The sequence below is a fragment of the Penaeus monodon genome, chromosome 25, assembly GCF_015228065.2.
Source record: "Penaeus monodon isolate SGIC_2016 chromosome 25, NSTDA_Pmon_1, whole genome shotgun sequence".
NCBI classification, from domain to species: domain Eukaryota; kingdom Metazoa; phylum Arthropoda; class Malacostraca; order Decapoda; family Penaeidae; genus Penaeus; species Penaeus monodon.
In genome coordinates, this window is record NC_051410.1 from 16860062 (window position 1) to 16860520 (window position 459).

General features: G+C 37.7%; 1 protein-coding gene across 1 annotated transcript in view; it reads left to right on the plus strand.

The window, feature by feature from the left end:
• The window catches only part of LOC119589083, a gene marked incomplete in the record, with an annotated part of 33277 nt that overhangs the window by 31735 nt on the left and 1083 nt on the right, over nucleotides 1-459 (plus strand).

Consider the following 459-nt stretch of genomic DNA (forward strand, 5'->3'; position numbering starts at 1 on the left):
GTCAAACTACCACATGAATCCCATGTAGAAGATATACATTTCCCTTAATTCTTTATTTAATCAACTATTCACTTATTTGAAAATCTACATCGTCTCCCCACCCACATACTTTTTTTCAGCTTTATGATTGCGATAGGTAAAGAATTAAAAAAAAACATCGAAACTCTCTGAACTTCCCCCGATAACCAATAGTATTGCAATACAGTTTCATATTAAAAGCACAAAACGGCATATATCGACAAGGCTGAAATCTACCGCGTTTTCCTGTCTTTCGTATATGTTCCTGTCTTTTCGGTACGTAGTTATTATTTTAGGCAAATCACATCCAGTTCCCTTTTTTTCAACTGGTGTCTGCTGGTATCTCCGCCCTGTTCTCCCCACAGACAACCCATGCTTCGGGTGCATAAAAGTAAAATCATAATGTTACATGTTTCGAAAATCCAGGTCAGGCACCTACAC